The sequence below is a fragment of the Dysidea avara genome, chromosome 3 (assembly GCF_963678975.1).
Source record: "Dysidea avara chromosome 3, odDysAvar1.4, whole genome shotgun sequence".
NCBI classification, from domain to species: domain Eukaryota; kingdom Metazoa; phylum Porifera; class Demospongiae; order Dictyoceratida; family Dysideidae; genus Dysidea; species Dysidea avara.
Window position 1 is genome coordinate 30229504 of NC_089274.1, and position 14676 is coordinate 30244179.

Below are 14676 nucleotides of genomic sequence, written 5' to 3' on the forward strand. Positions count from 1 at the left end.
CCGGCTCTTAATAACTCCATGCATACACTTCAGTGATGTTTGCAGAATATAGCCTCCTTGTGGTCTGCCAAAATATGTGCTCCTCACACACCGCACAAAATTCTTCAAGTTCTAATTCAGCTGGCTCTTTCTGTTACCAGTGTCTTCCTGCTTGCTTTATTTGTACACTTGACTTATGACTTGAAAAGCTGGCCTAGACTGTTTTCTAAAGTCAAAATAAGCAAAACAGCTCACATAAAGTGCCCTTCTTGATATATCCGCAGATGAACCATGGATGAACATCACTGATACAGCTCATCCCACAATTTTTTTTTTTCCCCGGGCTGGATGGACTGCCCTTGCCTACCACCCCCAGCACAAAGAAAGCACGTGCTGGACAACTGAATAAAAAGGACCAGAATGCTAAAAGTTTAAAAGTCCCTGTGCTCATCAATGCGGCCCATCTCAGGAGAGGCATCAGAGGAGCGATGCGAGATGGACCTACTTCCACGTATCCACAATGTAGCTGACCGAAGTAGAGAAATAGACAATGTGCATCGGATAAAAGCCAGAGTCTGACTGTAACTAGTAGAGCCGCGGCGAGATAGATGGTCAGCCAAACGACGGTAGAAAACTATTGCCTCCCTTCCCATACCTCCAGTGGTTGCAAACACAAGGGGAGTGAAGGAGGCCTGCTCAACCTCTCTGACACGGTCACCATACTCACGTTTCTTCTGTGCCTCATGACGTCGATACAAAGAGGGGACACTGGTGTTGCAGTAGCTCGGTGCATTAGGATGAAACACCCTTACGTCAAAAAAGGCACTTTGCCGCTGCCCCCAGAATCCCCTAGCATATATGTCTACCCTAGCCTCATCCTGACGGTTGGCAGTCCTAGGTGCAATGATCTCCCCAGTAAGTGGCTGTAAAGGTGGCTCAAGGGCCACATCATGACATGTCTTGGAAAGCCACTCTGCAGTGATGTTTCGCAAAGCATTGTGGCGAACAAATGTGAGGCCTCCATGTCTGCAAATCATAGCATGATCCGCAGAAAATGGGACCCCACAAACACAGTGACTGGGTATGTTCAGGAGCTTCCAGCCGTATCCAAGATGCAAGGCATCCCAAAATTCTTGCTTCATCAGATGGAATCCCTGCTCTGCTAAAGGCAATGCTGTCAGCCAGGCAGAAGCACCCGGTTCACTGTTCAGGTCTAAAACTCTTTGGGATTGTGACGAAAGATTAGATTTGATCGTAGAAGCCCTCCCCCTCAAAGTAGAGCGACGATCCTGATGAATCTGAGCCTTGATAGAACTAACGTCGGGTAGAGGGGCTAGTAGATTCTGAGCAACAATCAAAGATCTCAGAGAGTGTGTGATTTTGATAGATGCAGTAAACTGAGAATCAGCAATGTCTACAGGATTGACAATACCCAAGCCACCTAGGCGGCAGGGTAGAGAGAGCACATCACGCTCTAAGGCAGAACAAGCACCATGGCCAGTGAGGGCAGGGATCAGCTTCAAATGGATGGCATCCTCTAGAGGCTGAAACAGGGGCCCGACATTGGGGATGGTCCTCATGATGTATACCCACCGGCCTATCATCCCATGAGTGAAAGCACAAACCACAATTAATACTTCGTTACTAATGACAACCAACAAGAACCCACAATCGATCCTTTAATTCTTTTTATCTTATGTTTAATCATAGATGTACTTAGTCTGGCGCCGCCCGCCCCTTCGCATAAAGTAAGGGTCTGGTGAAATACAGATACTAAATCATTTCTAGCGCCCAGATTCGGCGCTAGCCAATTAGTGCATGCCAATGACGTTCATACAGAAATCGCCTTGGCAACACAATGCTTTTATTCGAATTGAAGTGCAATCATCTGACGTAACAAGCATTACGTGCGCTGTCTAATTGAATTCCTTTTGAATGATTAGGTATTTGTATTTCTCCAGACCCTTACTTTTGCGAAGGGGCGGGCGGCGCCAGACTAAGATGTACTATGAATCACCCACTGGAGGTGCCACTGATAACTTGTAAGGGCAGTTTCAGCAATGGTAAGCTGCAAACTTCAATTTGAGAAAGCGTTCCGTTCCGTGGTTTAGTCCATCATTCCGTTCCGTTCCTTTCCTTAGAATAGACCCCACCGAATTGTGCGATCTGCAGATTTTCCTACTGTTAAAGCTTTTTAATCACCTCAAAATGCTAGCATAATTCCTGATTCACAAACATACCTATTATGCCCGAAATTATGCTGGCATAATTGCCGCATCCCTAATGATCACAACATTGAGAGATACCACGAGCACAGAAATGAGTGAGAATAAAATGATGATCGCTACTGCCACCATGGATACTAGACTTATAATACTGCCACAAGGAATAGCAGCAGTAGCCTGAAAATAAGATGGACTATTTGTAAGAATAAGATCCAGATGTGAACTACTGGTTGTAGCTGTTACCCTAGTAGGACTTTTAAATGAAACTGATTCATAAATGAACGTAAAAGCTTAGCCTGTGGAGAACTGGTCAATGTATAGGGTCAGAATTAAAATCACCCAAAATAACCAAATGTTGAGAAAGCTTTTTCACACTCCATAGTAAGATAGTCAAAAAAAAAAAGAGATAATCTGCATGAGGGTGATCTGTAAACACAACAGTATAGCACGTTTACTACCAGGATACAACTCTACCTAAAGTGATTCCACATTTCCATCAGAGAGATCAGAGCACAACCTATGAATTATGATGTAACTAATCATAGGCGGCGGAAAGGGGGGGCTAGGGGGCTGAAGCCCCCCCTTGGTCTGCTGAGGGGGGGCTTAGTCCCCCCTCAGAATGATATCACAGCGAAATTATCTTTCTTGGAGTGGGGCTGAAAACCGTGATAAAGATCGAGATACTCTAATAGAGCAGTCACTCTAATAAAGTAGTCAGTGTGTGACGAGCTATGTAAGGATTTTTATGTAGTTTATCAGCTAGAAATGGTAGCTGGTGAGGTGGAAAGCTCTTGTCAGTTGGTTGTGACCTTTTTTTTTGGTCTCACCTTACCAAACTATAGAAATAAGTCTGGGTCAGCCCAGCCCCCCCTCATATCAACTACTTGCTCCGCCTCTGTAAACTAATTGTACAAATTAATTATTTTTTGTATTTTCCTTGCCATGCCAGTCTGCTTTATAGCTTATAGGCCTTATATATGCAGTTGCATGCATGTGACCAAGGTGTTGTAATTGTTTTGTTTTTATCACTAGCTACATCAATATTGATGGTCTTAAAAAATGCAAACAGGGTTACAAAATGAAGTTTGGATCAACAATAGTAGGCACTAGGCTGCATGGTCTATCATTCCAATATTAAGACTTGCTTTGAAAGTAGAGATAGTTGGTGCTGAAACACTTCTGCTGGCAGCAAGTTCCTGTATTTATCACTCTCAGGGTGAAAATTCAACCTTAAGGCCACATAAACTTAATTATTAGTTTCTCATCCTGCCCGCATGGCCATTTTTCCTACCTTGCAGCTCAATAAGGATTTTTTACATCACTGCACTGTTAAAACAGTTGGTTGGAAGGTTATCCCAAAACAGGGATAAAGTGGCTGACACATATAGCATACCAAATCCAGGGATAACGGTTATCCCAACTTTCAATAGTATGACCTTTATCCCATATGGGTAGGATAAAGGTTATCCCCAATTGTTATTTAGTATTTAAATAATTATTAATGTATTTCAATTACAGAAATTAAATGCTGTTCAAATAGTCAACTCCAACTTCTGAAGTGCTCGTGAGATGTTAGGACCAACATGATCTGCAGCATTGGCAAGCAATATAGTTACAGTTCTTATTCAAGCATACACTATACCTTAATATTGTAAACAGCTAACAACACTTCATATACAGTCCACAGAACCTGCCAAAACGTTATACATAACAATCTGGTACACTCTATGCTTACAATTTGTCATCGATCTGCATTGCAGCAGGGAATTCCACCTGACAGTAGGGGCATTAACAGCAAGACAGATGCTACTATAATTTTCAGGTAACAGGAATAGCTGCCGGGCAATCAATATCCATCACAGTGTGTTATCAAAAGGCAACACCACTAGAATGTCAAGTTGTATTATTAGTATCACAATTGCTGTAATACTTACATTTTGTATACAACATGATGGAGATGGAATATCAGGAGCATACACACTATAACCTGTAATAATAACATGTGAGATGACGGCAATTCTTATTCAACTATCTACCACATCCATACCTTGGCTAATTGTCAAGACTCAGTGCAGAAAGCATGTTGGTGTTGCAACAAGCAGTCAACAAGCCAGTCATTAATCAATTACCAGACACAATACCTGCATGGTGTACCTGCATGTATGTAACTGATAATAGGAATGTGTAACTAACCTGCCGGGCTGTCTCCTAGGTTACTTGGCTGCCACTGTGCACATAGCAGAACATAAGCATGCACACTACACTCAGTGGGTAGGATTGGCATGATGTCAGCTGTTCTGTAAAGGGTACATAATGGCAGCTATCCACTGTAAACACTCACACTTTGTGTAACAGCTGGCAAACTGAAGTTAGATACGTAGCTTCGTCACCTGGCTGAGTTAGGCATTAAACTCGGCATTAAAGAGATTCAAATGTCTGAAATTTCACTATTCGATGTACCAGTCATTTTGAAGCAGCCACGAGACTGCAACTTTAGCACCGTCTTGCCAGTCCGTCAGCCAGTGGTTCCACAGCACTGTAGATAAACTGTTTGCTGCACTTTCCATATCTAAATTACAATTAACTGTACACCAAGCTGAATATTGCTAGTAGAAACGTCACCTTCGTATTCTTCAGTAGGTCAGCTGTTTCAGTCAGTTGCGAACGGCCTTCCTGTTTAACGCATTGCAAAACCCTCCCGCTTAGTCAAGCTGCCTGTTCTTGTAGACACAATAACTCACAAATTTTCAAATATCTTCTTTGCCAAAACCAGTTTATTTTATGAACAAACTGAACGAACTTTCAGAGGAATTTTCAGTAATGTTCGTTACCACGGTAACTTTCGTCGTTAAGTAACGTACGTAAACGCTACGACGTCACGGGGAGTGAGTATTAAATGGAAAAATGAGGTTATTTCCTCGGTTATTTCGTTGCATCAGTGGTTGCATGCTGCCAGCGGGAGACTCTAAGCAAAGTAAGGTTATAAATACTCTAGAGCATTATCTCATCCTGTACTTTTGTAGATCAGAATCATCGAAAATGTTCAGTTGAGTATACGGGTAGTCAAGCTACCGTTCCTTAACTTCTTCTCCTACTCCATTAGTAATCTACTGTGACTAATGCAGTAAAACTAAAAGTGAGACATAAATACTATATTAGTGTTTTGTGATCATGTACAGTCGATTTCGGATTACTTTCTGCATGCAATTGAACTATTTACAATGTGATTGTTCGAACATATGAACTAATTGTTTGCAACCTAGCTCCTTTACTTGTATAACTAAATACTAGTACTATAGTATGTTCACGTTGAGCTGAATCCTCAAAAACATTTAATAACTCATGGATGCAATTACACACGATCTTGAAATTTGGCTCATTTGTAGTACCATAGATTATAGAGAGAGGGGATAGAAAACTAATTTTTACGCGCGTACTCCTCACCTACAGTTCCATTTACACCTTTTTAAAACTCTCTTATAAACGCTTGTAGAGAAAAGTTGTTTTCTTCGGGGTTTACAGCAGCACAAGGCGACTTCATAACTTGAAGCAGAGTTGCCTAATCATTGTTGTCGAGGAGTAAGCCGTGCCACAAATTCGCACTTCAAAGGGCATGAATCGTTTTGAAGTTGAACATGTTTTGCCGCTTTCAATCATAACAACCAAAGGACTCTTTCGTCGAAGTTTTAATACATTTCGGGGTGTATGGCATTCATCAGTGAATGGTTACATCTGTCAAGAATTATCCAATTCCATTCCCGTCGCTGGTAAGGTGTACCACAAGCTCGTGGGCTGGTGTAGGTGAGGAGTGCGCACGGGAATAAAGCTCGACCAGTGGATGGAACGCCTAGATACACAAGTGAGCATTACCAGAGAGTACTATAAACCATTTCGTTCCACTAGATAGCGATAAAGAATCGCGTAGGGATGATTATTTTAATGAGTCACGTGATAGTTTTCTATCCCCTCTCTCGATAATCTATGGTAGTACTGCTTGACCCACTAAAAACATTTCAAAATCTTGTTGTTTGAATGTTTGACATAATATTTACGGCCAATCAAAATTTTCACAATACATTTCCTATGGGGAAGCCATATAAGTACAAGGTCTATTACAACCCTTTCCCGAACTTATAATGGAGGCAAACTGTATGTGTCTGTTGTTGACACCTTTGCTGTTACCAATAATCATCTGGTAGGCTGAAATGTTAACTCTGTTGAGAAAAAATCCACTTTTAATTTTTAGCTGTTTTTCAGGATTCAGCTCAACGTGAACATACTATAGCACAATAGATACTCACCCCTTTACTATCAAACAATGCCAGGAGTGTACATGTAAATCTGCAAGTAAACATTCACATTATCACGTTTGCAAGTCGTGTGTGAATTGTTCAAAAGCAATCTGAAATCAACTGTGCTAGTACTACCTGAGTGTGTACTGGAGTCAGTTCTGACAGTGTTGTCACAGTGTTGCTGCAATTTGTAACCACAAACAAAGTATTTACAATAGTTGCTTATTTTAAGTTCATCAATTCCAGAGGCGTATCCAGGATATTTCCAAAGTGGCTTCCAGATTTAGCTGTGAGGTACAGAGGTCTGGGGCTGTGTTCCCAGCCACTGACAGATTTAGAAAGTGCTCAAATTTACTAGATTTTTGATTTCATGAATAGTAACTATTTCAGTTTGTACTTGGTTCCTCATGATTTGTGGCTGGTCAGGTATATATTGTAGTGACCAAATACATTTCCAATTAAAATGATTTAGGTACTTTAAATTTCAACATTTTTAACACCCTTAAACTGTGTGCGTGCGTGCGTGCGTGCGTGCGTGCGTGCGTGCGTGCGTGCGTGCGTGTGTGGCTTACTACTGATAGGCTGGAGTGCTGCACCAGTATAATGCTAGCATATTAGGTGGATGTTATGAACACTACTTATACTCTCTAATAGAGCAGTCAGTGGAAACTGCAATCGAGCACTCCAATGCATTGTCCAATGCTCCTTAAATTGATACTCTCTAATAGAACAGTCACTTTGTAGTCAATTACTCTAATTGAGCATTCACTGATTAAAACTTTCAAAGATAATTGTAAGAAATGTTTTTGAGCACATTGGGAACACTGAAGAGCATAACAGGCAAAAAGTTCATGAAATTTTACCCAGCCCTCAATCCAGGTCAGTCCATAAAACGGGTCAGATCTGGATTACCTGCCCAGGTGACCCACTGAGCCCAGACAAAATGTGACGTAGATGACCTTGTTTCAACCATGTGTGTATGTGCTGTGCACGCGTGTGTGCATGTGTGTAGTATGTAGAACTGAGCCAATAATTTACAAAACATTTGTTGATTATGTGTCATACACTGTTCCTAATCAGGGACGAAACTAGCACTTTAGTGATGCTAGTATACCCAAAGTGTCCTAATTTTAGAGGTCTAAACAACTACAAATGAAACCATTAATGGTGTCAAGGCACATTTCCTGATTTCAAGTACTGTATCGTCAATTATAGCCCGGACACTTATTATGTTCAGGCAAGTGTTTACCCTAGCCACAAGACTGGTGACTATAATTGACAAGACCAAAAATCATATTCCTTGGAATCAACTTGAGATATTCTCTTCTTGATATATTCCACATAGATTTCAAGTTTAAAGGAATGCTGTAAAATGCACTGTTTTGTACTAGGAGTTCCTGTGAAACCGGGCATTTATTTCTGTTGTACGACTCTATACTGTATCTAGCAACTACTGTGTGTATGATATAATTATATGGGACTGGCCGTAGTGCACCATTAGGAAAAATATGAGTATTATTTTATCATTAAATTTCATGATTTACTTTCTTGTTTGTTTAGCGTCAAATTATGTTCAGCCAATGTAATAGCACTGAGAGAGGTATGTGGACTATTTTGTATATTTCTTGAATTAAAATGTATATTTTCTTATTCACAGGCATTCTGAGAAATTGAAATCAAGATATTGGGCCAGGGGCTGAGGGGTGCATAAGAACTGTGAAGGAAGAGAACATTTAAGTAATATCTAACTGTCACTAGATGATAATAATACTCCATAATGTGTCTGTGGTTGGACAAAAGTTGTAATAATGTATGTGCTTATCATCTGCAAGGCAGATGGATGTGTAGACTATAACTGACCGAACATGCATGTTGTATTACAGTACATTGTCAAGCAGCATCATATTATTTACATACACAAAGTGTGGAACTCTCAAGTTGTTCGTATATAGATCACCACTAGTTCCCTTTAGGAATTGTATTTACAAAAGGTATTGCTAGTATACTAAATAGCCCTTGGTCGTTGAAATACAAACTCAAATCAAGTACAAGTAACACAAACACTAGTTATGCTATAACATTGTGATCACAAGTAATGTTGTTCATTGAATTATGCAATAATATTTCAGTTGAGTTCCTTGCTTGTGAATAGTTTTCACAACTGCTTGACACGTAGCTGATGAGTTACAAACTTTGATCAGACTCTAGAGTCAGGAATGTTCAATCCAGTTGGTAGTAACAAGCTGCTCATTGGGATTCATGCCTCATTTATCCTGCAACAATTATAAACAGTTCACCCTGCAACACTACTAATAAGTACAAGTACACAAATATTGGCTTTCGCAGATAGTGAGGAAGATAATATAACATGATATGCCTTTAGTAATGTTTGACATTGTATTTTGTACAAGCAATGCTTCCTTTTTTATCATGTCACCTTGCAGGACGTACACAGTAATTTTGAAAAGAGTTTTCTCTACAGCTAAGTGACTGTTATATTAGAGTATTATAATTACCTGACTGCTTTATTAGAGTATCTCACCAAAACAATATTCTTCAGAACAAGCATTGCTACAAACACTATTTACAAGGCAAAGGCTCCTGTTTCATGAAAGATCCCATGATTTCTGTATATCTGCGGTTTGAATTTATGTAAAGGGGTTTCCTGAAACTTGCCCCTGCCTTGGAAGTACAAAACTCATGTAACCTAGTAGATATTTTCTGTTGCATACAAGATTGTGTGTAAGAAATTAAAAGTATGCACTAGTCACTCTGAACTGCTTAGCTTTATTTCACTTTTAAACCGGCGATCATACATGTATATGCAAGGGAGTATCATGCTGGTCTGTGTTGCACAGTAATGCACACTACATTTGAACCCTTCGTATGCCTTGAGATTTTGACTCATTGTTACTAGTAGCAATATTGTGTAGTCTCAAGTCTCGTCTTGATTGTATATTGACTTTGGTAGACCATGCAGCAAGTTAGTCTTGTGCCATCCACCCCTTCACAAAAGTAAGGGTCTGCAGCTGGTGAAATACAGATACTAAATAATCTCAAAAGGAATTCAATTAGACAGTGTATATAATTGCTAGTTATGTCAGATGATTACCCTTCAAAAGCATTGCGTTGCCAAGGTGATTTGTGTGTGAACGTGATTGGCACACACTACCAAATCTGAGTGGTAGAATCATTTAGTATCTGTATTTCACTTTTTGCAAAGGAGCAGGCGGTGCCAGACTAGTCCCTGTGGCACCTCCTTATGCAATGTGTATGTACATGCATGCAAAGTTTTAATAGTTGTCCCACTCACTTTACATTAATCTAAATATTACTCCATTTTATAGCTGCCACAAAATTCACAGATGCATATCGCCAGGAGTAATATAATGTACAATTGTAAAGGACCGGTTGTATCATATTTCTACTGCTCTTAATCCTCTTACATCTGTGCCCAGTGATCCGAGGCGATCCAAGGACAGCTGGGTACCCGGGCAGCTGACAAACCACTTAGGTGTCCCGTATTTGCTGGTGTTCCACCTTATCTCTCTGTACTTTCCAGATCATTAAGTAGATAAATCGTGACACTGGTCCGCCAAAGCACCCATCCGGCAGCATAGTAACGAATCATATAATAAGCGCCGCATAAAGATGACGCGCTGCGCTTTAGATTGAAATACGTAGTAAATGCACGGAAGAAAACGGAATAAGGACATCACGAAGGTATAAACGTTATACCTGTGACGTTTTATACCAACTTGTAGGGATAACCTTCATCCCATATGGTATAACCTTCATACCAAGTCTTTTTTATACCAACAAGGTAGGGATAACCGTCATACTCCTTGGTATAACCTTCAAACTTCATTTTTAACAGTGTGGTGGCTGAATGCAGCTACTCAGCACCTTCTAAAGTTAGTACCTTGCTAGAACAGTCTAAGAAAACTGCATTCTGAGTCATTTTAGCTAGCTAATTCAGCTATCTAGTAAGTTAGTAAAAAATAAAATAAAAATCTGCCCTCCTGCATTGCTACACTGTTAAAACAGTTGGTTAGAAGGTTATCCCAAAACAGGGATAAAGTGGCTGACACATATAGCATGCCAAATCTAAGGATAACAGTTATCCCAACTCTCAATAGTATAACCATTATCCCGTATAGGTAGGATGAAGGTTATCCCTATGTTAGTATAAAGGTTATCCCCAATTGTTATTTAGTATTTAAAATAATTATTAATGTATTTCAATTACAGAAATTAAATACTGCAAATGTTGTTCAAATAGTCAACTCCAACTTCTGAAGTGCTTGTGAGATGTTAGGACCAGCATGATCTGCAGCATGATCTGCAGCATTGACAAGCAATATAGTTACACTTCTTATTCAAGCATACACCATACCTTAATATTGTAAACAGCTAACAACACTTCATATGCAGTCCACAGAACCTGCCAAAACGTTATATTTACATAACAATCTGGTACACTCTATGCTTACAATTTGTTGTCAATCTGCACTGCAGCAGGGAATTCCACCTGACAGTAGTGGCGGTAACAGCAAGACAGATGCTACTATAATTTTCAAGTAACAGGAATAGCTGCCGGGCAATCAATATCCATCACAGTGTTATCAAAAGGCAACACCACTAGAATGTCAAGTCATATTATTAGTATCACAATTGTTGTAATACTTACATTTTGTATACAACATGATGGAGATGAAATATCAGGAGCATACACACTACAACCTGTAATAATAACATGTGAGATGATGGCAATTCTTATTCAACTATCTACCACGTCCATACCTTGGCTAATTGTCAAGACTCAGTGCAGAAAAGCATGTTGGTGTTACAACAAGCAGTCAACAAGCCAGTCATTAATCAATTACCAGACACAATACCTGCATGGTGTACCTGCATGTATGTAACTGATAATAGGAATGTGTAACTAACCTGCCAGGCTGTCTCCTAGGTTACTTGGCTGCCACCGTGCACATAGCAGAATTTAACCATATCAGCATGCACACTACACTCAGTGGGTAGGATTGGCATGATGTCAGCTGTTCTGTAAAGGGTACATAATGGCATGTATCCACTGTAAACACTCACACTTTGCTGTAACAGCTGGCAAACTGAAGTTAGATACGTAGCTTCGTCACCTGGCTGAGTTAGGCATTAAACTCGGCATTAAAGAGATTCAAATGTCTGAAATTTCACTATTCGATGTACCAGTCATTTTGAAGCAGCCATGAGACTGCAACTTTAGCACCGCCTTGCCAGTCCGTCAGCCAGTGGGTTCCACAGCACTGTAGATAAACTGTTTGCTGCACTTTCCATATCTAAATTACAAATTACTGTACACCAAGTTGAATATTGCTAGTAGAAACGTCACCTTCGTATTCTTCAGTAGGTCAGCTGTTTCAGTCAGTTGCGAACGGCTGTGTACAGTTGCGAATCAAATGTGCTGTTCTATATATTGTGCATATGTACATTAAGAGTTTACGTATACAACATGTGCATTGCATGTATCTTTGTATGTATGTTGCAATTTTAGATATTGGCACCCATTCGGTTGGGAATTTATTATATAGTTATACAACGGCCACGAGTGCTCTGCCTGATATAAACGCACGAGCCTGAGGGCCGCTAGGCCCGAAGGCAAGTGCGTTTATACAGGCAGAACACGAGTGCACGTTGTATAACTGTTATGTACCACTCACCTAATAGGTGGGGAGAGTCTCACAAGGCAGCTGTAGCATTTATAAAGGCCAGGTTTCTAACATCGATTGTGGGTAACCAAGCCAGACGTTGCGATGACGTTCTCCCTGCAGTACTGCAGCCACCTGAGATATTGAAAGCTAGTACGCTATGGGTTATATCACTAACCTGCATTCGCTGTTCGACTCTCATTATGTAGTGCTCAACATGCCAGCGTGATCACTCAATCGCCATATAGACTAAGCGCCAGACTAATCGCCATAGTGATTCCCTCGAGCGAAAAAAAGTAGCTAAATAGACGTTTTAAGTAAACAAAACCCAACTACTAAACGATACTAATCTAATTCTTACTATTCACACTGGATAAACTCGAATCTGGTAGCATGACAAAACTGGTTACCACAATCGAACGTAAAGGTTAGTATTATTTAGAATATATTTGTTTTATTGAGTCATTGTCGAAGTGGACTACAGTTTAATCTGGGATAAGATGGCACCAGACTAGTAAGGTGTATAAGTACGTTTATATATATGTAGACTAGAGTTGTGGCCACCCGTGTTGGCTTTTTCGATCGCCATTGGCTGCTTGTAAACATTATACGTATTGGTGACGTTATGGCCCACAATCGACCTTTACATGTCAGGCTATAAAAGAATTCGAGTGATCTGTGAAGTGTTCTTCCACCTATTAGGTGAGGTGTCGTAGTGGTCTTCGCCACCGGCACTTGTGCTATGCTGCATAAAACCGCAGCCAGTGCAATATCTGTATATGTGACTGAATTTGACAAAACAAGGCTTCGACGCACAAAGCTTTGTTAGGAGATATGGCGATTTTAAGGAATCATTGTGTAATAACTTCCCAGTGCCTACAGCTGTGCAAACAAAATTTGCACCAATTGTTCATCTGTTCACTAGCTATCACTGAGTGGGTGTATACATTTCTGATACCCAAAATTTGCCCTGTTTTGAGCAGCTTTTTTTCGAGCGGGTAATAATATCACAGATGGTAGTAATAGGGTGGGAGGGTGGGGGTGGACGGTAGTAATAGGGTGGGAGGGTGGGGGTGGACGGTGGTCTTAATTTACGGGTATAAAATGGAGTAAGAAGACGATTGGAATCCAGAGGCCAAGTTTGGGCTCTCCATGGCCCTCAAATTACTCCAAATTGACTGAGAACACTATTGGCGAGCTCTCTGTGAAGTCCCAGCTCACTACACACCATTATCACAAAGCTATGGCCATTTAATGGTGCCAATCTCGCACTCGTGGCTTTGACAGGGTCGGAAGAAAGCTGCTACAGAAACCAGACTTGTCAGTGCTGAAGGAAGTACAGTGTGAAATATGATAGTGTATTAGACCAGCAATCCATTTCTGGTAAAATCGTAAGTTTGATTTTGTGTGTGTGGAAGCCTGGTTTTGTGAAATCCGGTCACATATTGCACTGCGGTCGGTGCATTATAACTTATAATGCACTCGTTGTGGTCTAAAAAACCGCAACTAGTGCGTTATAAGTTATAATGCACTCGCTGCGGTCTGCAGCAATGCAATATACAAATTATGGCACTGGCGGTGCCTTTGAACTGCCCACGCAGAGTGGTACATACATTTATATACTTAGCTTTGCTCAACTACTCTAATGAAGCATACACTTTTTGACAAAATACCTAATTGAGCAGTCAATTTGGTGTTCGGATAATCGAGAGTTCGGATAATCGGTGTTCGGATAATCAAGGTTCCACTGTATTAGTGTTTTGTGATCATGTACAGTCGATTTCAGATTACTTTCTGCATGTAATTGAACAATTTGCAATGTGACTGTTCGAACATATGAACTAATTGTTTGCAACCTTGCTTCTTTACTTGCGTGTGTGCATGTGTGTAGTATGTAGAATTGAGCCAGTAATTTCCTAAACATTTGTTGAGTATGTGTCATACACTGTTCCTAATCAGGGACGAAACTAGCATGTTAGTGATGCTAGTATACCCAAAGTGTCCTAATTTGAGAGGTCTAAACAACTACAAATGAAACCATTAATGGTGTCAAGGTATATGTCCTGATTTCAAGTACTGTATTGTCAATTATGGCCTGGGCACTTATTACTTTCAGGAAAGTGTTTACCCTAGCCACAAGACTGGTGACTATAATTTACAAGACCAAAAATCATATTCCTTGGGATCAACTTGAGATATTGTCTTCTTGATATATTCCACATAGATTTCAAGTTTAAAATGCTTTTGCTTCACGTTTCTGTGCTAGGAGTTCCTGTGAAACCGGGCATTTATTTCTGTTGCACGGCTCTATACCGTATCTAGCAACTACAGTGTGTATGATATAATTATATGGGACTGGCCGTAGTGCACCATTAGGAGTATTATTTTATCATTAAATTTCATGATTTACCTTCTTGTTTGTTTGGTGTCAAATTATGTTCAGCCAATGTAATAGCACTGAGAGAGGTATGTGGA

At 40.3% G+C, this 14676-nt stretch overlaps 3 long non-coding RNA genes across 6 annotated transcripts; 1 reads left to right on the top strand and 2 right to left on the bottom strand.

Annotated features, from left to right (window-relative positions):
* Positions 1-3672: 3672 nt before the first annotated feature.
* Positions 3673-5071, bottom strand: LOC136250669 (uncharacterized). Of its 3 annotated transcripts, none has more exons than XR_010698630.1 (8): positions 4827-5071; positions 4548-4773; positions 4398-4501; positions 4252-4345; positions 4139-4191; positions 3940-4089; positions 3847-3894; positions 3673-3792 (listed from the first exon to the last, which is right to left on the bottom strand). It is a non-coding gene; the product is annotated as an uncharacterized lncRNA (long non-coding RNA). The 3 variants fall into 3 exon arrangements; XR_010698631.1 differs by having other exon boundaries at positions 4398-4496; positions 4546-4773; XR_010698628.1 differs by having other exon boundaries at positions 4398-4773.
* Positions 4654-8621, top strand: LOC136250671 (uncharacterized). Its single transcript, XR_010698634.1, has 4 exons — positions 4654-5178; positions 5228-5340; positions 8057-8096; positions 8154-8621. It is a non-coding gene; the product is annotated as an uncharacterized lncRNA (long non-coding RNA).
* A 2080-nt stretch (positions 8622-10701) lies between these two features.
* On the bottom strand, positions 10702-12926 carry LOC136250670 (uncharacterized). 2 transcript variants are annotated; one of them, XR_010698632.1, is made up of 9 exons: positions 12214-12923; positions 11886-11962; positions 11603-11832; positions 11447-11558; positions 11300-11394; positions 11187-11239; positions 10990-11137; positions 10893-10940; positions 10702-10826 (listed from the first exon to the last, which is right to left on the bottom strand). It is a non-coding gene; the product is annotated as an uncharacterized lncRNA (long non-coding RNA). The 2 variants fall into 2 exon arrangements; XR_010698633.1 differs by having other exon boundaries at positions 10716-10838; positions 12214-12926.
* Positions 12927-14676: the final 1750 nt, after the last annotated feature.